The sequence below is a fragment of the Loxodonta africana genome, chromosome 10 (genome assembly GCF_030014295.1).
Source record: "Loxodonta africana isolate mLoxAfr1 chromosome 10, mLoxAfr1.hap2, whole genome shotgun sequence".
Taxonomy (NCBI): Eukaryota; Metazoa; Chordata; class Mammalia; order Proboscidea; family Elephantidae; genus Loxodonta; species Loxodonta africana.
The window spans coordinates 8,077,495-8,101,749 of NC_087351.1; the positions used below are offsets into that span (position 1 = coordinate 8,077,495).

At 43.9% G+C, this 24,255-nt stretch overlaps 1 protein-coding gene across 1 annotated transcript in view; it reads right to left on the bottom strand.

The window, feature by feature from the left end:
* Positions 1 to 24,255, bottom strand: part of SEMA6D (semaphorin 6D) — a 751,241-nt gene that overhangs the window by 335,469 nt on the left and 391,517 nt on the right. The window contains exon 8 of the mRNA XM_064292008.1: positions 8,795 to 8,859. The gene's annotated coding sequence lies outside the window, so the exon portion shown is untranslated. The remainder of the gene's footprint in view (positions 1 to 8,794; positions 8,860 to 24,255) is intronic.

Here is a 24,255-nt window from a genome sequence, read left to right on the forward strand (position 1 = left end):
GTTATGTTAATGAGGCAGGACTCAGTCTACAAGATTGAATTGTCTTGAGCCAATCTCTTTGGAGATATAAAAGAGAGAAGTGAGCAGAGAGACGGGGGACTCGTACCAACAAGAAAGTAGCACCGGAAGCAGAGCACGTCCTTTGGACTCGGGGTTCCTATGCGGAGAAGCCCCTAGTCCAGGGGAAGATTGATGACAAGGCCCTTCCTCCAGAGCTGACAGAGAGAGAAAGCCTTTCCCTGGAGCTGATGCCCTGAATTTGGACTTCTGGTCTACTAGACTGAGAGAAAATAAATTTTCTTTGTTAAAGCCATCAATTTGTGGTATTTCTGTTATAACAGCACTAGATAACTAAGACGACCCCCATCCCTCACCCCTACTGTATTTCTGGTGAGTTGGCTCTGTCCCGCTATCAGAAGGTCATGGTCCTTTGATAGCCTTCTCCAATGCTCTCTGGCTCCATGGATCACTCCATCCCCTTGTCCACAGAGGCCCAAGGGTAGTAACAATTGCCTTCAATTGTTAGGCACAGCAGCTTCGCCAACCCTTATTGGTGAATACCTTTGTAAATAGTCCATTCGCTAAATTCTCCCTAATTACTTGGTTTGAGAGTGTCATCTGTTTCCTGCTGGGACCTGGAATTGTGCACATTCCCTCCTTAATTCTGTCCATCCACCACCATGAGAAGGGGCCCTGGTGAGCAAATAAGACCACACAAACGTGTTGTCACTACCTAGTGCCCCTCCCCATGATGCGGGGCCCATCACCACTTGGTGAAACCACCACTCCTATTTTCTAAAGACCCCTTTTCCTTCTTTTCCTAGAGAAAATAAGGTTAAGAACTTTGAAAGGACACTGACCCGCTTAATTTTTCACTTATTCATCATTCCACAAATATGTATTGAGGCCCTGTACTTGGCCCTTGAAATAGAGTAGGAACAAAATAGGCAAGGTCCCGGGCCCCATGGAGCTTACAGACCGATCTGGGAAATCAGAAATCAGACAATAAACATGGCATATAATTTACAACTGTGGAAAATGGTACAAGGGAGTAGACAGGGTGCTAGGAGATTTCTTAGAATATCCTGTAGTTTATACATGGGAATATTCTTGTGTATTGGTTTCTGTATTTAAAAAAAAAATCTAGTAAAGATAATTTTGAAATACAAATGTTTTACATCGCTCTTGAAAAGCACAAGGTATTCTGAGATCCCCACAGAACTCTGAGCGCATGGCTTGCCCTGCTTTCACCTCAGCTCTCCAGAACATGCTGTGTAGAGTTGACCTAGAGCCCACGGAGCTGTGTTAGCCACCTGTGGTTTGGAGCTGGCCTTGACAAGTGTAGTCAAATCAATGGTAAATAAAATAGTCCCCCTGAAGGGCATGCGTACTAATATGCCTTTGTGATATATTCGTTTCCTAGTTCTAAGAAATTATTTTTAAAAATTCAAAATAATTTCTACTTTTGTCCACTGTTCGGAGACTGTTAGCTGTGTTCAGAGGGATAGTGGACTGTAAACTGGCATGATACAATGATCATGAGTGTGCCCATCCATTCATTCAACTAACATTTGTTGAATGCCTGCTGTGTAAAAAAAAAGGCAAGCAAGTCTTTGAGGAGTTTATATTCTTGTTGAGGAGACTGCTCAGAACTTCAGGGCAGCAGAAAAAACAACCCTCAGAAGGGCAGATGTCTTAGGGCTTGAGGAATAGCAGGTGGGGGAAAAAAGTCTCCTCTAAAAGGTTCTATGGAAGTCTAACACTTCCGTAGAAACCAAGGTCCTTTCTCCACAACTGAGCCTCCAGCAACTCACCTATGACATCTTCACCCTTCCAGGTACCCTCAAAGAGCACCACAACCCATGTTCAGCCAGGTTATGTGGATCAGTGCATAAGTAAATGAGCCCATACTGACCCATGTGCCCTCAAGATGGCCCTACAAATAATACAAAGCTGCTTTTGTCAGTGAAACTCTGAGCAAAAATCCACTAGAGGAGGCAATTCTTCTTTGGTCACAGTAACACAGAAAACCAACTTTTACATTATCCCAGTCCTCTTCCGACTCGACTTTCTCTGGCCCAATCAATTAAAGTTCAAGAAACACAAAATCCAAGCTTTCATTTTAGTCGTTGGAGACTCTCTTTCTGCCTCAAAAACATGGCCAGCACAGAAATACCATAAAGCAGGCAAGTCTAACTTTGTTAGGCTCTGGCTTCCTCTTGGTGCCCCTCACCCATTTTATTTGGTTCCCCTGCATAGGTGTCTGGATCCTTTGTGTTATAGTCTTCACTGTAATTTCCCATATTTGAGCTTTGAACCTCTCAACCTCAGCCCCTCTGTGTCACTCCATCCCTGCAAGAACCTACCACTTGTGGCTGAGACGGCAGGTATTAATGGGATACCGCTTAGAAATAACAGGATTTTCTGAAGATCGATGTACAGTGAAATTTCTCTAGCACTAGGTATTTTTTGACCTGTATTCTGACAGGTGAAATTAGAAGTAAAATTTTTGAGTCAGCCTTCTGGTAGTTCAAATCACATTATGAAGCTCTACAGTAAAAAGGTGTTAGGCATCTCATGTCCATCTTGTGTTGGTAAAGCGTGATATGGTGATAAAAAATGAGCACTAATTTGCGTCTCTCTAAGGAGAGCTGGTTCCTACTCTGCCCCGAGCCAAAGGAACAAGCACTCAACGTCTTTGGCTTGCAATTTGCTCATAATACTTTTTTACTCTTATAATTTGTTATGTTTGAAGTAAATTCTCAGGACATTATTTTCAAAAATAAGTTTAAACTGCTTTTCAAAACTAAAAGAGAATTGATTTTGTATCATCCACTGCTTTCTATATTGCCCTGCCTGGTGAGAATTGCCCAGGTGTCATGGAGACGTAGAACTACAGATGAACAGCTACGTGAAGATGGGGGGTTTCCGTCCATCGTATTGCCTTTGGAAAGTCATGAAGATGTTCCTAAAGGTCCTGATTAATGAGAAAACTCTTCTCTCACTTTCCTTAAGCTCCTTTAAAGAAGAACTCGGAAGGTCATCGGCATGGGGAAGGATTAGCAGGAATTGAAAATCCAGTTCTGGAAATCGGATCTGTTCTCACATGAAACATAGTGTGAAAGTGTTTTCAAACATTCTTTGATAATAATAACAGTAACATTATACATTTCTCCCAAGAAGCTTGAAGAATTTCATAGGTCTCACATCAGTCATCCTTGAATCCTTGTTACTTCTCCATGAGGAAGAAGAGGGCAGGCACTAATATGATATAAATGGCAGCAGCACAGTGAGCCATGCACATTGAACTAGAGCCTTATAAATTGGGCATTGTCCCTTGTAACCAAACAGCAGCTACGCTGAAAGTCACCCCCTTGGAGACCTCTGGGCAAGTCAGGGCATCCTATTTTTAATTGCACTTTGGACCTCCATTTCGCATTCACTAAGGCTTGCCTGGTCTCCTATTCTGAAAGTCATTTTTGCCATCCTGATGTTCTTTAGTACATAAAACTTGGTTTTCACAAACCAGTGATTACTGGATATCCCTTTAATCTTCTGATGGTCATTTGTATAAACAATTACTTATCACTCCTTGATTATCATCTGAGTTCTGTTCGTTGGTTCTTTTTGTGTAAAAAGAGTGAACCAAAGAGCTTCTCATTCTTAGCTGAATAAATAAAACAAGATTAAAATTCCCTGCCTTTCATCGCTTAGGTTTCTTCCAGGGCTTCTCTGGCCCAAATATTTCCCCCTTTATTTTGTCCTCTTACTCCCTTCATCCCTCTAAGTCTTCCATGTTCTTCTCTTTATTATTAAACATTAAATTCCTATTCCTTGTTCTAAGTCACACCTCCCTCCCGCAACACACATGTAATTCCAGTTTATAAATATGTAAATAGCCCTGTCCCTGATAGGGGTTTTTGTCTTCGTCCTACCACCATTCTCAATATTTAATGGGTTTCTATTAAGGTCAGAGTCCCTGGGTGGTGTAATGGTTAACACACTTGGCTGCTAACTGAAAGGTTGGTGTTTCCAGCCCACCTAGAAGGGCCTCTGAGAAAGCCCCGGCAATCTACTTCCAAAACGTCAGGAATTGAACACCCTACGAAGCTCAGTTCTATGCTGGTACACTTGGGGTCACCATGAGTCAGGATCGCTATGAGTTGGAGTCGACTACCAGAACTGGTCTATAAAGTTCAGGACACAGTGCTGGCCAGAAAGAGCTGAGGTAAGCCATAGTCCTTGCCCTCAAGGCAATCCACATTTTGCAATGAGTGGGTGTGTCCCAGCTTGGAAAAAACAGTGGGTCAGCATGAGTGAAGGGACTGCTTGTGGGGAAGAAGGCAGGAGACCATGGAGGAGAGAAGGCTTCAACGCATTTCAAGAAGACTAGGAAAAGATAGGTCTCTCAACTTGTTGATACCAGAAGTAGTTTCATTGATTGTTAAGAGAGTTAGGGGGATGCAGGGTAAGCAACCAGAGGCACTGAGTGTAGGCCATTCTTCTTAAAAATGTTTTTAAAAAGTGGCACAAAGGAAATATAATTGCTAAGGGTCATTCCATGGTCAGGAGGAGAGCCCCTTCTCTGGTTAAAATATCCTCAGCGGTCGAAAAAAAAAAAAAACAAATAAGGAAAAAGAAGAATAAAAACAAAATAAACAGCCTCTCCCTGCTATCTTTTTTTAGACTATATTTTACTACCAGTCTCTTTTCCTGAGATACCTCAAAAAAGAAAAAGAAAAGCTTGGAATAGAATTCACTGCAGTCCTGGTACCTCAATGTAGGTGTGTAATGAATGCATGGAACAGAGCAAATAGGTTTTTCCTATAAAAAAACAAACTCAGCTGTCATCCCAGAGTCCTTCAAGTAGGTGGATTTCAGAGTGGGACTGTCTGACCTCGAAGACATCTGCCTTCCAGTCAGAGTCTGTGATCTAATTTCCAGCACACCCACTCTGAAAACTCCTGATAAGCAATCACTAACAACGCCGTCACAGTGGAAACTCAGGCAGCCAGAGAATCAGAAAAGGCCACAGAATTGCCTCACAGGAAACTGTCTTTCCCCTGAATACCTAAGGATAATAGTGGAGGGCTCAGTCCTCATTCGATATAAAGCTAAAGACCTGAAAATTTTACTGCCTCATGTGTTACTTTCCCCAGCAGAGCAGAAAACCAAAAAACCCACACCGGTTGCTGTCAGGTTGCTCCTGACTAAAGGCAACCACAGGCGTGCAGGATAGAGCGGCTCCACAGAGTTTTCAAGGCTGTGGCCTTTTGGGAGCAGACTGCCAGGGCTTTCTCCTGAGGCACCGCTGGGTGGGTCTGAACTGCTAACCTGTCAGCTAGTAGTCAAGTGCTTAATTGTTTGCACTACCCAGGAATTCCCAAGGAGAGCAGATAGACACCCTTGAAAATCGTCTTTTTCTGGGAAGCATTGCTCTGCACCCAAAGGAATTGCTTCAGTCCACACATTCCTGAACAAGCCTGAGTACTCCTTAGGCTTTGAAGTAATTTATTCATTGTTTCTTCTATTTACAGTAATAACAATAACAAAATGCTTTGTTCAAAACAGTGACTTCTGAGCATGAACTCCTTGGAACACCTGCGACACCAGGCACGAGACCGGCTGGGGGAGAATATTTCGGTGCTTGGTAATTATTTTGCATGAACCTGTCTTATGACTTATCAATAACTTATCACTTTAATAATGTTCTTTGCTAACTGATTCCTTTAAAGTAGTGAGGCACGTCATTCCTTAGATTTGTAGAGCACAGCCAAGGGCACTTGTCTCTGATAGAGCCTTGTAACTCACCAAGGAGACAGGATTTTCTGTCCCTTAGCTGTCTGTCCGTAGGGCAACGATAAGTAGAAACTCTGAGCAGTTAGTATTCTAAGCTTCCTCCTGTTCCCAGGAAGGTATATCCAATGGATGAGATGGTAAATTAGGCTTTTGTTAAACCAACACAGTATGACAGTAATGGTTAAATTAAAAGCGACATCATCAACAGCATTGGGAAGTAAGAAGATTCTGCCACTATGCTGTGCCTGTGGCCACCGCGATCATCTGAGAATGAATAGACAGTGCCTATCATTTAATGCTAGAGGATTCTTTCGTAATTGCATTTAGTTAGCTGTAAGGCCTGGCTACTCATATTGCAGAACTGAACTGAAGTACCGGGTGGCTCAGCATGATAATGAGCTAAGTTTACATCAAGGTAACTGGGTGCCGATATAACTTACCAACATTATGGAATGAACCTGGCACTCTAGAAACCAGGACCTGTGGAGTCATTGCAAACACAATGGTATTGCTCCCATAATAAAAACAATCCATTCTACTGAATGGAGCAACTAAGCAAAGAGAAAACAACCTAAAAATCCAAGGCTCAGTTTCACACCCAACCTGTCACCTACACTTTTAGGTGTGGTTTTCTGGTTTCCAAAAGTGACTTTCTATCCATGTTTTCCTTTTCAGACGCACCCAAATTATAGCTTTAGCTGTGAAGAAGGGTAGAAAGAATGACTGCCTGGTGAAAAAGGTAGTTTTTGGAAGGTAATTGCACTGTTTGTTGGTTCTGCTGCAAGTCTAGCCCACAGGCTCAAAATATATGAAAATGACACAAAGGAGCCTCCTTGAAAAGTTGTGCTATACATGGTCAGTGCCCTTCACTAACTAGAGACATATGCTCCCTTAGCCTGTCATAGGCCATGTTCTAGAGAGATGCTACCCTAACCCCAACTCCTTCCCAGAGATTTTCCAAGGGCAAAGAAAACTCTCTTTGCAAACGCTACCTCTGCCAAGGGGTGCCTCCAGGAGTGCGTCCCATATACTCCTTTCCACTCTGAGACCTTTGTATTCTCTCTGGGAGTAAGGAAGCTATAGAAGCGTTGCTAAAGAAATTTGTATCCATCCCCAAATGACCATTACCAACCAAGTGGCAGAATATCTCCGCTACATTCATTAATTGACTCAACACGGATTTATCGAGAGCCGACTATGTGCCAGCAATGATTGTAAGCACTTGGGGTATATCAGTGAATGTCTGTGAAGTTTACATTCATGTCATGGGTAGTGGTAGCACAGATGATAAAAAAATAGACATAATAAGTAAATTTTATTGCATTTTAGTGGATGATGAGGATTAAGGAAAAAAAGGCAGATAAGAGGAATTGGAGATGTGGAGAGAGAGACAGTTTACAATTAAAATATTTACAATTAAAATAGATTGGCAAGGGCAGAAGTCATTGAGAATGTGATATTTGAGCAAAAGCTTGAAGGGAACTGAGGGAGTTAGTGATGATAATATCCGGAGAAAGATCATTGCAGACAGCGGGGACAGACAGTGCAAGGGATAAAAGTCAAAACCATGCCCACCATGGTTGAGAAAGTCTGAGAGGCCAGTTTGGACACTGGGAGTGTGGCTGCAGTGGGGTCAAGTGGGCAGGGGCAGAAGATGAGGTCAAGGAAAAAACAGGAGTCCAGATCACAAGGGATCTTGTAGGCCAGTGCTTCGCAAACTTTCAAGCCTGAGATCTCATGAATATGCAGAGCCATGCCCATTTGGCCTGGGGTAGCGCCTGATTTTACGCATTTCTAACAGGTTCCCAGCTACTGCTGGCACTACAGGTCCATGGCACATTCTTTGAGAAGCAAGATTTTTGACCATTGTAAAAGGCTTTTTACCGTGAATGAAGTGGGGATCCACTGAAAGATTTTGAGTGTTGAGAATAGAATGTGGTGTGGGAGAAGGAGAGAAGTTGGGAGACCAGTTGGGAGGTGACTGTAGTGACACAGGCAAGAGATGGTAGTGGCTTGGATCAAGGAAGTATCTGTGGAAACAGATTCTCGGCAGTTTCTAAAGTCCCCCTCTGAAAAACCAAAGCCATCGCCATCAAGTCAATACATTGTTGTTAGATGCCATCGAGTTGGTTCCAGCTCATGGCGACCCTATAGGACAGAGTAAAATGGCTCGGTAGGGCTTCGAAGGAGCAGCTGGTGGATTTGAGGTAGCCCTGGTGGTATAGTGGTTAAGAGCTTGGCTGCTAACCAAAAGGTTGGCAGTTCGGATCCACCAGCCACTCCTTGGAAGCCCTATGGGGCAGTTCTACTCTGTCTTTTAAGGTTGCTATGAGTCAGAATCGACTTGGTAGCAACAAGCTTGATTTGGTTTTGAGGCAGCAGCACAAACATTTCTTAATTTATTCATTCAACAACAGTGAGCATTATAACATTTAAGTACCAGCCTACATAATACAAAAGAGAAGAATCACCTATGAATATTATCTATTTGTGTTTAAGTATCCTAATAGCTGAGCTTAGCTTGAGATATGTCAGGAAAAACAATCCAAGCACACCATACACACACACACACACACACACACACACACACACACACACCTTCTATTGCCCAGGGATCTCTCTTGCATCCACTTCTAAACTTGCTCAGTCCATCTGGCCAAGCTTCTGTCACAGATTTATCCCTTTGCTACCCGTCCTCTTCTCTACCTACCACCTTGTTAATGGGATTCTGGGCATTTTTTTTTCCTAAATACATACTTGGCTCAGCTCTATCCATACCTAAGACCAGCTGTAGTTCCATGATCCAAGAAAGGTAAAGCCCTAGGCTTCTTGCTTATTCAGGACTAGAGACGATTAGGTACTCTCTTCAAGGAATTATGGTGTCATAGGGATTAGTATTGTAAAATTGAGTGATCAAGGATTCAGGATATATATTTGTATGAATATACATTTTGATGTACATATAGAAGTAAACTATCAGAGGTATAGAAATTACCTGTTAAGTATCAATCGGTGGTCCGTTCTGCTTTGTGTTCCATCTCAGATAATGATTCCATCATCCTGGAGGAAGAAAACTCATTCTCTGATATCCACCCAAAGGTGAAGGATGTGTCTTATAGCTTCCTGGTTCACATTAGTGATCCACTCTGGGTGTCTCATCCATGAATCTGTGTATACCTTTTCTGAAGTTATTGACATTTTAGATTGTACCACCTCTTGGGGCAATGGCAGAGCATGTTATGCATTACTGGAAAGTGACAATGGAGAACATATCTGTCAGGCCTGACTCCTTTTCTGCTCCCACAGCCTTCCTCTTCCACTGTGGGCTGCACATTCTTCACCCTATAGACTGAGCCCTGCCTCAGGCTCTAGGACCAATCCTATCTCTAATCACAAGGATTTAAAGAGCTCTCCTTCAACATTTAAGTGACTCAGAATCAAATCACCCTAGCTGCCAGCTCTGCTAGATGCCTGACCCAGTTCTATAAATGAGCTTCTGTCTTATACCTGAGATCAGCGTCCTACCTCGTACCCCAGTTCTGGCAGCATAATCTTTGTCTTCCTCCTTTATATTCAGGTCCCCATCTTGGTAACCTGCCCAGTGTTCAGGCCTTCTAGGAATATTTGCCTCCTTGTTTTCCCAGGAGTTCTCCCTAAGTGACAGGATCCTTCCCCCAGACCCTGGAATTGCCAGTGTCTCCTGCTGCTGCCTGTCTACATGTCTGCTAGTTTCACAAGTGTGCACTACTGTGCTCTGCCCACCTGTCAGGACTGCACTGATGTCTGCATCTGACCCTCCACACTCACCGCCTGCTGGAGCCACCTGTTGTTGATGGTTCAACTATGTGGCTATTGTGAGTAGCGCGTTGATATTTGCCCTATCAAACATGCAAGAAAAATAAAGAATATTAACCTGAGCCACTGCTTAAGGCTGTGCATGTTGTTGTTGTTATTAGGTGCCGTCAAGTCAGTTCCTACTCACAGCGACCCTATATACAACAGAACGAAACACTGCCCGATCCTGTGCTATCCTCACAGTCGTTGTTATGCTTGAGCCTGTTGTTGCAACCACTGTGTCAATCCATCTCGTTGAAGATCTTCCTCTTTTTCACCGCACATATTACTTGCTGATTAAATACAGAGAGTACAAAAAGCAATGTCCAAAACATACAGCATATAGGAGTGTAAATGGCAGCCGCTGGAGTTCTGCTGTGCAGCAACTTTATGTTAACCGTACCTGATGCCCTGACTATATTAACTAAGGAATGGTACTTGTGATGGTTAAGACTGTGTGTCAGCTTGGCTGGGCCATGATTCTCAGTGTTTTGGCAGTTGTATAATGTTGTGGATCACTTCCCTGTTGAAATTTGATATGTGATCACCCCCATGAAGGAATCTGCCTGTGACAGCTTGCCGCTCCCTCAACCTTCATCTCTCTGGCCTCCGCCACCAACTTCCTTCCTGCTCACCTTGCCAAGGCTTTTGGCTGGTTCTGGATCCTGCAGCTGCCTCTTGTTCGTCTGACCTCCAGTTCTTAGGACTTGAACTAGCAGCTTACCTGCCAGTCTTGGGTTCCCCATCCCCTGTAGCTACGTGAATTAGGATAAGTCTTTTGGTCTTGCCTGGTAATTCATCAACCTTCACAACCTGTGAGCAGGAGCCCTGCTCTCCGACCTTGGGTTTGCCAGCCCCTGCAGCTACCTGAATCAGGAGAAACCTCTATCCTGATCCACAGACTTGGGACATTCCAGCCTCTGCAATCTTGTGAGCTGTTTCCTTGATATAAATTTCCCCCATATATATATTTATATGCTTTACTGATTTTACTTCTCTAGAAAATTCAGCCTAAGACAGTGCTTATAGCAAGATAAATGGTTACCACCATATGTATAGGTATTTACTGTCATTCACCATTAAACTTAGGAATGTTGAAGGGCTACATAAATCAGAGACTACATCAACCTGAGACCAGAAGAGCTAGACGGTGCCCGGCTATAACCGATGACTACCCTGACAGGGAACACAACAGAGAACCCCTGAGGGGGCAGGAGAGCAGTGAGATGCAGACCCCAAATTCTCATAAAAAGACCAGACTTAATGGTCTGACTGAGACTTGAAGGACCCCTGAGGTCATGATCCCCAGACCTTCTGTTAGCCCAAGACAGGAAACATTCCTAAAGCCAACTCTTCAGGCAGGGATTGACTAGACTACAGGATAGAAAATGATACTGGTGAGCAGTGAGCTTTTTGGATCAAGTAGACACTTGAGACTATGTGGGCAGCTCCTGTCTGGAGGTGAGATAAGAAGGCAGAGGGGGACAGAAGCTGGCTGAATGGACATGGAAGTAGAGGGTGGAGAGAAGGAGTATGCTGTCTCAGTAGGGGGAAAGCAACTAGGAGTATATAGCAAGGTGTATATAAATTTTTGTATGAGAGACGGACCTGATCTGTAAATTTTCACTTAAAGCACAATAAAAATTAAAAAAAGAAAAATTTAGGAATGTTGACTCAAAGCCACGTAAACTTTAACTATAGCCTAATAATAAGGTCAGATTCAGAATAAAAAAAGTGAGGGAGTATGTCTACTCTCAAACAATTAGCAAAGTTAAATAATTTAACAGACAATACGAATAAAACTTTTTCTAATTGAGGAATGAGGTCAAACCCCTTGCTGTGAAGTCAATTCCAACTCACAGTGACCCTTTGTGTGCCTAGGACAGGTGGCTTAATCCAAAATCATACAGTACAAATTTCTGACTGCAATGCCCCTCATAAGCCTACGGATGGCCTTGGATATGCCAAAAGGCATTCTTGCTTCCAATCATCTCTCCTCCTACCTGCCATCCCACCCAAGAATCCTCACCATTAAAGTCAAGTTTTAGGATCAATTGACTTGAAGCCCTACTCAACTCCATCACTTTCTCCCTTACCCTTCAAAGGAAAGAAGGAAGGAAAAGTTATCTTGGAAACTTCTTAGGTACTCATCTTAGCACAAATCAGCATTATAGACTTAATGACTCCTAAGTAAATTTCTGCAGGGACCTATTATTACAGGCCAGGTGCATGGAGGGAGGAAGGGGGACAATAACACCAAGATATAGTGCAACCTAATATGTTTTGGGGGTGGGATGAACGTTAATCTGAGAGGCAGATGTGGGAACTGGTAGGGGTTAGACTACTAACTAACTGAGCAGCCTTAGTCAAGTCACTCTACTTCTCTGGCATCTGCCCTTTCTGTTGTAAAGACATGGGAATTAGGTTAGATGATAACTAAGGTCTTTTCCACCACAGAAACCGTAGACTATAAATCTGGAAGTTGAAACTTTTTCCGCATGGAGTATCATGGTGGTGATCTTTGCACAGCATGAGGACACAGAGGACACTGATGGTAAAGGAATCTCCAACGAGGGTGGAGGAATGCCCCCAAACCCAACCACCTTCCCCACAATTAGGCCCAAGGCAGCTCTGAAGGAAGGAGAACATCTAATTGCAAAGCAGGCACTCCAACACCAGCATATGTAATTGGAAAGGTGGTTTCATGAGCACCATTTAAAACTTAAGGAAATTGGAAGCATTATGTGTTGGCATCCATTCAGAAGGTGGTACTTGTGAATACCTATTATACACCCAGATTATTCCCTCATAAATTAGATTATAATGCTTTAGTTAATTCTAGCAAGGTAGTAATACCACATTAATCTGAGTCATAAAAATAAAATATTTACGGATCTTATTCAGCCCTCTAGGAATCAAGTACCATACGGAAGGTATCATTGGAGAAGGTGTGAAGTTGGTGGTGTCTCTTGGCTCTCATTCAGGGAAATGCAACCTTGGTCTTCTAGGTCCACTGAAACCCTCTGCCCTTCAGGCTTAGCTTGAGCCCCATTTCTTCACAAGCAGCAGCCATCACATCAGCCTCTCTCCACCCCTGTTGCCAACGCACTAACAGCCTGACTTCATGATGTACCTCTGCATTTTAACCATTTCCTGTTTTTCTCTAATTGGCTCATATATGCATATCTTGACATTCCAACTAGATTATAAACTCTTCAGACCAAGATTCCATGATGTATTTCTCTTTTATCTCTTCAAGAGCCTGGCACTGAAGACTAGCACATATTTAATGCTCAACAAACGTGTATCAAGTGGAATTAATTTTATAGACTTACTTTCGAGAGTCTACTCTGGGCCAGGTTGGGAGATACAACCTTGGATGAGAGAATCTCTGCCTTAACAGCATTTACCAGGGGATATAGAAAAGAGAAATGTTTGCAAATCATCACTAAGGCATGAGTGTCGTAAAGCAACAAAGAACAAAGTGTGCAAACAAAGAGGAGAACAATTGATTTTAAATGATGAGCTAAGGCAGTGGTTCTCAAACTTTGGCAAGCATAGGAATCACCTGGAGCGTTGTCAAAACACAGACTGCTGGGCTCCACCCCCAGATTTTCTGATTCAGTAGGTCTGGGGTAGGGCCATGGTGTAGCGGTTAAAGCAATCGACTGCTAACCGAAAGGTGGTTTGAAACCATCAGCAGCTCCATGAGAGAAAGAAGTGGCAGTCTGCTTCCATAGAGACGTACAGCCTTAGAAAACCTTAGGATCACTATGAGTCAGAATCAACTCGACGGCAGTGGGGGTTGGAGGGAGGGCCAAGACTGTGTATTTCTAATAAGCTCCTAAGTGGTACTGATGCTGCTAGTTCAGGAACAATACTTTGAGAACCACTGGGCTACAGGACAAATAGGCCTAAAATAATCAACTGCACTTGAGCAACTATTTTTACCCTTTCTTAAGGGTACGGAGAACACTGACAAGTAAACAGCATAAGTAAAAGGGTGGAGATATGGAAGACATAAAATGTTTAGGGATAACAAACAGCTATATGGGGAGATAAAGCTACTAGAATCTAGGGGCATTATTATTATTATTATTGAATTTATTTATTGTGCTTTAAGTGAAAGTTTACAAATCAAGTCAATGTCTCATACAAAAAGTTATACACACCTTGCTACGTGCTCCTAGCTGCTCTCCCGCTAATGAGACAGCACTTTCCTCATCTCCACCCTGTATTCCCCATGTCCATTCAACCAGATCCTGTCCCCCTCTTCCTTCTCATCTCGCCTCCAGACAGGAGTTGCCCACATAGTTTCATGTGTCTACTTGAGCCAAGAAGCTCAGTCCTTTCCAGTATCATTATCTCTCTTGTAGTCTAGACCAATCCCTGTCTGAAGAGTTAGTTGGCTTCAGGAATGGTTCCAATCTTGGGTTAACAAAGGGTCTGGGGACCATGACCTCCAGGGTCCCTCTAGTCTCAGTCAAATTAGGGGCACTATTTTGGATGCTTTCAGTGTCATTCCAAGAACCTGATCTACTTATGTTGTAGCTGCTGGGTGCCACCATTGAGTTGGTTCCAACTTATAGCAACTCCATATGACAGGGGCGAACAGCCCCATGGGGTTTTCTTGGGTGTAATCTTTATGGAAGCAGATCTCCAGGTCTTTCTCCTGTGAAGCTGCTAGGTGGACTTGAACTGCTAACATTTTGGTTAGCAGCTGTGTGCTTAACCGTTGTGCCACCAGAGCTCCTTTTGTCTACTTATTAGGTTAGAGGAAATAAGGGGAGTGTTGTACAGAGATTCCAAGAAGGTGCTAATGATAGGAAGTAATGGCAGAATGGGCAGGAGCACCAGAAGATAGCTCACAGGCAGAGGAGAGATAAGGCTGATAACTAAGCCACTGGACCACACTGTCTTTACTGAGGTGGAACCCAAATAGAAATGAGACACGTGTTCTTCCAAAAGCCACTACAAATGTTCATCTGACTGGTGTGACAAAGGGCTCAGTTTGGCCACTACCTAGGGTCTTGGGATTCTACTTTTATTAGCAGTCACACACACACAAACACACAGATGCACCAGAAGTCTGGACAAACCTCCTCACAGACCCACATGAGGCTCGACCCTGACGTTAAGACCGAGCACCAGGGCTAAAGGCATGGATGTGAAGCGCTTCCAAACACACAGGGTGACAGGGTCGTCTCAGCCCAAGTCACCACCTGTCCAGAAGAAAGCCTGATAGCCTAAGCATGTGGCCTCACACTCAGAAAAGGAGCCCTCTCATTGGGATCTGTTTGAAAAGAAAAAATTGGGTTGTGGCTCTATCTCCCCCAAATAAAAATAATAACAAGCACAGAGTCAGGCACTGTTCTAAGCACAATAAATATATTCCATTATTTAATCCTCACACACACAAAAAGTTGCTATTGAGTCAATTCTGACTCATGTTGACCCCCATGTGTGTCAGAGTAGAACTGTACCCCATAGGATTTTCAGTGGCTGATTTTTCACAAACAGATTACTGGGTGTGCCTTCCAATCCTCACAAAAGAGGTGATTATTATCTCTATTTTAAGATGAGGAAACACATATAGCCAAGTCAAGAAATGTGACAAGGTCACAGCCAGGAAGAGGTGGAGCCCGGTTTTAGTTCAGCAAGGCCAAGAATCAGTGTTTATGCGCACCTATGGTCGCTATGAGTCGGAATCGACTCGAGGGCACTGGGCTTGGTTTGCTTTTTTTCGTACTACCTGAGGTTTGCACGCTCAGTCGGGAAGGACCCTGAGGTTACGCATGCATTTAAAGATAAAGTCTTGCTTTCTCCCTCACCCTTTCTCCCTGCCTCCCTCCCTCTGTTTCTTTTTTCTTTCCAAATTATGGAACATCTGTAACGTGTCAGGCCCTAGGCATCGGGAGTAAAGAAACTCTTCTGAGAAGTGAATTACACATATGGGCGCTACACGGCATCTTTGGAAAGATCCACCCACCCGGTGGGGCCCTCTCTTAGTGTGCAGCTTTGGCTAGACGTTCAACTTCATAAAATCTCGGGACCTTGTCCCCAGCCTCATTTAGTTTCCTATCACAAACCCTACTAGGCCTTTTCACAATGTCAGATAGGATTCAAACCCCCTGGAAGACGAGAGCGTAAAGAGGGCTTTTATATAGTTTGGGGGAAAAATCTTAAAACACATTCATCCAAAGCCTCTTTCAATTCTTCTGTGGAATGCTAATCTTTATTTGCAGTTTGTGAGGTTCATGTCAAAAGCTTGCTGTAGCCCAAGGTTTAAACCAGAGAGATTCTGCCTTGGTCCTGAGGCAGGTACCTTTGTAGCTTTCTAATCTCTCTCTGAAGTTCGGGCGGGGGGCTCTGGAGAAAGGCTGGTGATGTTCCCGGCAGACGATTTGCTGTCATTTCATGGTCAGGAACGCGTGGTTGTGATAGTAACAACTGAAATTTAAATCTCTTTACATTCCGCTTAATTGTCATTATTGGCCTAATTGCAGGTACAGGGCTCAGAGAGGATGCATGTCACCTGCCATCTGTAGCCGGAAGGCACCTGACTCTTACGGAATCTGTTCAGGATGCAAAAGCCACTTTAGCATACAGATGCTCAAAATGGCTTCACAGACCAAAATCCTTTTAATAAGCTTAAGACGGGCCTGCATTTATTTAAATATCTAATTCTAAATGTACTCATGCCTGGTAGTAATGTCTACCATCTGTCTGACACTGCCTGTTGAGGTAATTGTCGAGCTACAGTATGACATATGGTGCACATATTTGGACCTTAAATATAACAGCCTTGGCATGAAACAATTGGAAACCAAGATTTAATCTTTGGTATCATTCAAGTTTGAGTTGAACAAACAGACAGTTCTGGGCTATTACTGTTTTCTTCCTTTATGATAAACACTCCTCTGTAGGCGTGCCTGAGAACTACGCTGGGGTGTCAGGCCTGGCTTCAGTGCACTGCCTTTTCCTAACCCTGACTCTGGCACTTAGAAACCCGGGTGGAATGGCAGTTCTGCAGCTGAGGCCAGAAGCCAATCAGGAGCCCAGGCAGCATCTGCTCTCAGCCAAGGAATGTGAGGAGGGTCCCACTTGAGAGCCCAGAAGAGCTAGCCGCCCGGAAGGAAGAGGCAGGACAGAATCCCAGGCAGGAATGGGAACAGCTGCAGTTCTTCCTTCTAGCCTCTAGTCTATGTTCTTATGTCTTCTCTTTCATCTCCATTCTGTTTTACTTCCCTGCTTAGTTTCCCCATCAGTACATCAAACACAGTGGGGGTCAGAAGGGAGAAAGACACGGTAACGAGCGACAGTTCCAAGACTCCCACGAAAGCCTTGGGGAAATGCACATAGTGCCAAGAGAGGAGAACAACACCCTTTTCAAGCTCTTTTGGTTAAATGATAGAAAGAGGCCCCATATTGACAGATACCTCAGGCACTGCCGTCTTTCTTTAAATACTAGCAGCACTGTAGCACCGGCTACAGCTGTGCAGGCGCCTAGAGCCTGACTTGGAAGACCCACTTCATGCTGGGATTAGAGGACGAGTATAGCTGTTGTCGTTGTACTCGCTGTCTGGATCTAAGGCGATATGAACATGGCAACAGGAGTCATGTAACTCTTGCAGTAATGCAACTTCTGAATCGGTATGGCCTGCCATTATACACGGCACTCCACGCACAACGATAGCTTCCAGTATAAAGTCAACGTGGACACTCTTTCTGTAACCCTGCTTCTGTTCCTAGGCTCCATTGCCTAGTCTTTTACAAAAATAACACAATGGAGAATTCTGGAGGATAAGCTGGAGAGCCAATATAATCTGTGTGTGTGTGTGTGTGTGTGCGTGTGTGTTGTGCGTCTGTGTGTGTGAATGCCTGCGTAGGTTAGGGGGCCTGGAAGACTACAATGACAATACTCTAGGTCAGCCACCAAGGTAATTCAGCCCTGGGTTTTCCCCCAGTCTGAAATGACGACTTGATTCCGTATTTTGGTATCCTGCCAAGTTCTGTATTTAAGCCTGAAGCTTAACATGTCCTCTGTCCCTAATTAGCAACAAGGCTGAATTTAGCAAAGGTTTCTCTGATGCCACCACAGTCACAACACGATTGTAAAATCTAACGCGAAGGCGTGTTACTGGCTGCGTTTAGCAAAAGACAAAGCAAATCTGAAAGGGCCTCTCTGGGAGCTGATGTCCTGGGATGCTAAGAATTTTTGAGGCAAAGGGATAAAATTGTGCAAATATTTACATTTTGATACGGGAAAGTCCCTCCCCAGAGGCCCAGAGGACACAGTGTGGCAGCCCAGGGTTACTCTCTTCTCACAACCCGACATGGCCGGAGGACCCACCGGGGAGCAACGGTGACAAGTGGGCAAGATTTGGTTCTCAGTCCCCAGCCCCCTTTCCGAGTCTCACTGTTTCCCTCTGCTGCCTCTTTTCCTCTGGCCCCTGGTCCAACCTCCAACAGTTCGAAGTCCTCAGCACAAGGCTGCCCCTCACCACTGACTTCACAAATTTAGATTTAGGCAGCCCTTCCCTGCTTAAAGCCCCACATAGCAGACTTGTCCTCCTGATTGGCCCCTTTCTAGTGCTTCTCTTTCTGCCTTCCACATATTATTATTATTAATTTATTTGGATTTTTATTGTAACAAATACACACATTACAAAACATTCGACATTCCAACAATCTTCACGTGTACAGCTCAGTGGCAGTAAGTATGCCCACGGTATTTACCCATCACCCTTATTCATTCCCAAATTTATCAATGGCCTTAACAGCACATATTTATATTTATACAAACTTCCTACCTACAGAAGAGCTGCCAGGGTACTAGGACGAACAATGAACATATGTGTCTCACCTTCACCTCAAGTCGCCCGTTATAACATTGAGCTACATGTGCTTTGTCCTTTTTCTCTCTTTGTGTGTGTGTATACATGTGATTATGGCCACATTATCATCATATGCACACACACACACGCACACACACAAAGAAGAAAAGAAAAAGAAAGCACATGTGACACGATGTGCACAACTGGTGACTTGAGGTGAAGAAACTGAAGTTGTCGAAAAATTCATTCTCCTTGTGTCAACAGTCAATGTCCATGAAAGCTGCAGTCAAGAGATCAAACAACGTACGGGGAAAATTGGCTGCAAAAGGCCTCTTTAGAGTGTTAAAAAGCAAAGATGTCATTTTGATGACAAAGATGTGCCTGACCCAAGTCATGCTATTTTCAATCGTCTCCTGTGCGTATAGAACCTGGACAATGAAAAATAATGATCAAAAGAAAACAGACGGATTTGAATTGTGGTGTTGGTGAAGAATACTGACTATACAGTGGGCTTCTGTCTTGGAAGAAGTACAGCCAGAATGCTCCTTAGAGGCGACAATGGCAAGACTTGGTCTTGCTTACTTTGGACATGTTATCAGAAAAGACCAGTTGTGAGAAAAGGACATGTTTGGTAAAGTAAAGGGTCAGCAAAAACCAGGGAAACCTTCTATGAGATGGATTGATCCAACAGCTGCAACAATGGGCTCAAATACACCAACGATTGTGAGGATGATGCAGAACTAAGCGACGTTTCATTCTGTTATACGCAAGGTTGCTATGAGTCGGAGCCAATTCAATGGCACCTAACAGCAATAAATATAACCCATAACCGATTACCGTCCGGTCGATTCTGACTCATAGCACCTTATAGGATGGAGTGGAGCTGTCCATGGGTTTCCAAGGAACAGCTGGTAGATCTGATTTGCCAAGCTTTTGGTTAGTGGCCAAAGTCCTAACTACTGCACCACCAGGGCTCCAACAACGACTATATATGTGTGTATATATATATATATAAAAAAAAAAAAATTTTTTATATAGTTGTTATTATATATATACACACATGCATACCCATATTATATATATGTGTGTGTATGTTTTTTTTTTATGTATATACTAAGCTAATACATGGTTCATGTTCATATTTTCTCAACTGTCACAATAGTGTCCTTTATAGGTCTTCTATGTCTGACACAAGGAGCCCTGGTGGTGTAGAGGTTAGGTGCACTTGGCTGCTAACTGAAGGGTCGGCAGTTTGAATTCACCAGCTGATGTGCAGGAGAAAGATGTGGCCGTCTGCTTCTGTAAAGATTACAGCTTTGGAAACCCTATGGGGCAGTTCTACTCTGTCCTGTAGAGTCTCTGTGGGTTGGAATCAACTTAACCACAGCAGGTTTGGTTTTTGGTTCTATGTATGACACAGATGTTTATGGAAGGTCTGGCCCAGTTGTGTAGGCTGCGTGTACTGCTCTAAACTTTGCTAAGTACTGTCGCTTTTGCTACTTTATTAGTATCCCCAGACATCTCGGGACATAGTGAGAGTTAAGTTCTTAGCCTCACTTAGCAGAGAAAGGATGAAGATGTTGAGTGACCTGTGTAGGGCAGACAGCTTACTGCTGCCAGTACCTGGTGGAGAGAATCGCCTTCTCCCAACACCCCTCCTGGCCAACCAGAGAGCTGGGCAGAGAGCCCATTTATGGTCCTTTTCTTCTGCCTTCATCTTAGGTCACCCACAGCCATTAATCTAACTTTTGCAAGGCCTGAGTCCCTTTCATATTCCTGGCCCACCTCCCCCTGCTCCTGCAAATGGCACCGAGCCTCTGTAACTCTGCATACCTGTGTCTCTCTAACTTCAGGTAACAGGAATGAGATAAACCCTCCTGACAGGGACAAACCACTACCCCTCACTCCTCTTCTATCCATGGAGAGCAGGGAATTTCCATCCCTTCGCCAAAGGAGAAAATTATGGGAAAGACCCTCTTGGCCCTCCTGCAGACCCGCTTCTCTGGGGAGAGGCTGGTGAAGCTGGAAGGCAAACCTGAGCATGTCCAAGTCAGTGCCTTCCGCTTTTGTTCCAAGCTACCCGACCCACGGAGACTTGCTTGCATGCTCACATCATTTCCTGTGTGTGTGTGGGGGGGCGGGGGGGTGCAGTTATGGGAAACATTCAATTTGGGGGGCACATCAAGGAGCCCTTTGGTGGCACAGTAAAGCCAAATGGCATTCTCTAATCAGCTTTATCAAAATATTTTGATCCTTATCTGTCTGATGCCAGAAATTCCTTGTTATTTTCAATCTCAGAAGGGTGGCAGGGTCTTATTTGTTGGCTTTCTAAATCTCCAACTTTTCTGTCAAAGCACTAACCATAATGGAGGACCCTTGTTCCCCACTTCCCCCCCACTCCCAGGACACTAAATGAGCATTGTGCCTGCACTGGGCTCTACCCTCTTGAAGGAGGGCGAGGGCTGCCCTAGCTGGGACAATGGGGCAAACTCAGAGCTGCTCAGGTGGGGTGAGGCCGTGAGGAGAGAGGCAGGTAGCCAGGTTCAGCTGAGCCCAAGCCAGCTGGTATATGGGTGACTCCAGCAAAGAATTCAGAAGGCAGCAGGAGAAGCAGCAGGTGCAGAGATGAAAATGGGCGGGGGGGTGGGGAGTCTCCATTATAAATTATTTGGTGAAAGAGCAAACCTGGCTGATAGTGCCTGGTGGTTCACGGTCTCGGACCTCAGAGACAGGCTGCTGAACCAAGGCTGGCAGAGCAGGAGGCTTTGTGTCCAGCTCCCAAAGGCTAATGGGTTTGCTATGGAAACTGAGCCTGGAGGTTCCTACCAGGTTCTCTGGAGACACTTGGGCTTCTTCACCAGGAGATGATTGGGGCTGTCCTTTCTAGAACAAAGAATTCTCCTCAGAGGCAAAGAAAAATGGCATGTTGTTAGTTGTGGGTGTGGAGGTGGGATAAAGGTTAAGTGGCTGTAAATATAAGTACCAGAGTCTCTCTGCCTTTTGCTTACATCACTAAGCCTTTAAATTATCCTGAAGGATGTTCGGCTTATTTCTGAGTGTGAGGAAAAATGGGCAGCAAAGAAGTCTTATTCAAAGCAGACACTGAGCTGTCTAGGCCTTGAGCTACCACGCACACAGGGTCCCAGTGAAGAGAGAAGTTAATGTCCATGCCAACTTCACATGGCTGCCAATACCTGGATAATTCTGCAAGTACCATTCCCTCCACCTCCACCAACACCACACGATGAGTGTCTCCTTCCCAAAGAGCATGAATGAGCAGTGCCCTGGTCTGCTCCCCAAGTACCGACTAGACTTATTGCCAGCCTTGGGTGCTGGGCAGGTGAGAATAGACGGATTGGCCTCTCTGGTTAAACTTCCGTGACCCTGTGATCACAGAACTAAGCAGAGTACATGGTACAAGGTAAGCATTTGTAAAAACAGTTGGGCGTGTTATGCCCTTTTCTGCACGTGGGTAAATAGTGGGGTGTGGAGGTTAAGGGCATGGGGCTTTAGACACAGTTGTGTCATTTATTAATTTGGTGACTTTGGGTAATTTACTTGATATCCTTAAGTCTTGTTTCACTCATCTATAAACCAGAGATAACAATAAGGCCTATCTTGTGCTGTTGTTTGAGGATGTCATGATACAGATAGAGCGTGTAGTTGAATTCCTAACACATAAGAAGAAATCAACACAAATCTAGTTACTGCTGAGGCTAGTCCTTTACCAATAAGTTACTATGTAGGAAAAATCTTTACTGGGACTTCAGTTCCTTTTCTGCATAAAGTAGGTGGTTGGCTTAGATTCTCAAATTGACCAGAAAGCATCTTCCATTGCCTTGGGCATGGATGTAGATGTGTGGGAGGAGGTGGTGCAGGGTAGGGGTTGTTTAGGAAAACTTCATAGGAGGCTTTGGAGACTCATAATTTGGGAACAATCATCTACAAAATCTCCCAATTTTATATAGCATCTGCATTAGGCCAGAGTTAGAAAACTCTCTTTCTGGAATACAAAAATATTAAAGTATGTTGGAAAACAATAATTAGTTCGATGCATGAGCCATCGTTGAACTTCTAAAGCCTTAGAACCTGTTGCCATTGAGTTGATTCCGACTGATAGACAGTGACCCTATATTACCAGTCAAACACAAACAATGCCCCCTCCTGCCCATATATTTTGGATTAGATAGAACAGACCAAAGTCTTGCATTTCTACCATGCTTGTACACGTGATAAATAACAAAGGAAGCACATGCTTCCTTTTTGACAACGTAAGGAATGCTAAACTCAGTGTCTAGTCTGTGACTAAAGTAATGCATTCCTCCTGCCCAGTGGCATAATTTAGCCAAAGTTAAGAGAAGGGGGATTTCAATTTGTCCTTAAAACCAAACCAAACTGAGTTGATTCCAACTCATGGGGACTCTACAGGACAGAGTAGAACTGCCCCATAGGGTTTCCAAGGCTGTGATTCCCAGCGAAGCAGACTGCCACATCTTCCTCCCACAGAGTGGCTGGTGGGTTCCAACCGCTGACTTTCAGTTAGCAGTTGAGTACTTAACCATTGCACCACCACGGCTCCAATCTGAAGTAAAAACCCCACAAGGCTCCATAGACTGTAGACTGAACACGTGTTTACGTGTGTGCGTGCATGTGCATGTGTGGGCATAATGAAAGTGCTCAGAAACAGCCAGATGCTGAAACGCTTTCAATTTCTTGTGCTACTGTCATCTTATTTTTTCTTTCTCCTATTTGGCTCATTTTAGGTTCCCTAAAAGCCCTTTTTTTTTTAAAAAAGCCCAGCGTTTCTTTCTGCCACAGGCACTTAATAGGAAATACAGCAGAATAAAATGAACCTATGCCTCCAGCCTAGACTTCCAGCCAGGATGAAAGGCATCTGATTTCTACATAATAATGTAAAAGAAAACAAAGTTTGGAGTCACACACTTTCTTCACACAGAGTTTTACACTGACAGCCATACTCTGGGCAACAGTTTCTCTTCTGGTCTGATGCTAGGAGTCAGAGCTAGAGCTTTTTGTTCATACATAGAAGACTGAAGAGTAAGGTAGGCAGGACCACCACTGCCCTTCAGGGGAGAGCCAAACAGTGAATTAGAGTGCTCCAGTGGCAATGACTGGCTCTTATCCCCTCACTTGTCATCAGACTTCTCTAGGTTCCTCACACAGCCTCTTATCTCAGTATCTTCTCCAACCATGGCTACCCTTATCATTGGAACCCTTGAGGTGCTCCTCAAAATACAAAGCAGTGAGTACATGGCTCTGAATACAAAACAGCAGCATATAATAGTAGAAAGACACTGTGTTGACATCAAAAATATGTTTGAAATCATTGGTTCCTCCCCTTGACAATGGATATGTTAGTTAAATTCTCTAGAATTTACACTCTTCATCTGTAATGTGCAACTACTAGTGTATATTCCTCAGCTTGCTACTGGGTTGAATTTAAATACAGTATGAATGGTACCTACCATTCAGTAGATGCTCAAACATGTAAGCATCTTTCTTCTTGGTGGCCTTAATATTTACATGAGGGCTGAACAATATCTCTGTCTCTCAAAAGAATGCCTGTTCTTCTGGCAAGCTTTGCTGTATTACAGCAGCAACAACCATGGCTTATAGAACAGGTGGGTCACATGTTAGAGAAACCAATACACACCTATCCCGGACTTACCCACTACCTCATTATCTGATGGTCTTACAGTATTGAGTGCTGCTATAACAAAAATACCACAAGTGGATGACTTTAAAAACAGAAATATGTTCTCTC